The sequence below is a fragment of the Apis dorsata genome, unplaced genomic scaffold (assembly GCF_000469605.1).
Source record: "Apis dorsata unplaced genomic scaffold, Apis dorsata 1.3 scaffold_645, whole genome shotgun sequence".
In the NCBI taxonomy this organism is placed as follows: Eukaryota; Metazoa; Arthropoda; class Insecta; order Hymenoptera; family Apidae; genus Apis; species Apis dorsata.
The window spans coordinates 183,206-183,415 of record NW_006263836.1 but is presented as its reverse complement, the minus strand read 5'-3'; the positions used below and the strand labels follow the sequence as shown (position 1 = coordinate 183,415).

General features: G+C 41.4%; 1 protein-coding gene across 1 annotated transcript in view; it reads left to right on the top strand.

The window, feature by feature from the left end:
* Positions 1-210, top strand: part of LOC102672082 (UDP-glucuronosyltransferase 1-3-like) — a 23,991-nt gene that overhangs the window by 6,742 nt on the left and 17,039 nt on the right. The gene's annotated exons all lie outside the window — the stretch shown is intronic.

Genomic DNA, 210 nt, shown 5'->3' with positions numbered 1-210 from the left:
CCGCCGATCCATTTTTATCCCAGGTGTGTAAAAGAGAGGAAAAAGAAAAAAAAAAAAAAGAAACGAGTAAAACGGCACACTTCTCGCGCAGCGATCGCGATTTTAAAATTCTTTTCGTGGTTATTTAAAGCGTAAATTCTTCACGTGTCACGTCGTGTTCGTCCATCGTTGTGCCAATTACGTCGTCTCGTGTACACTCTCGATTATCAC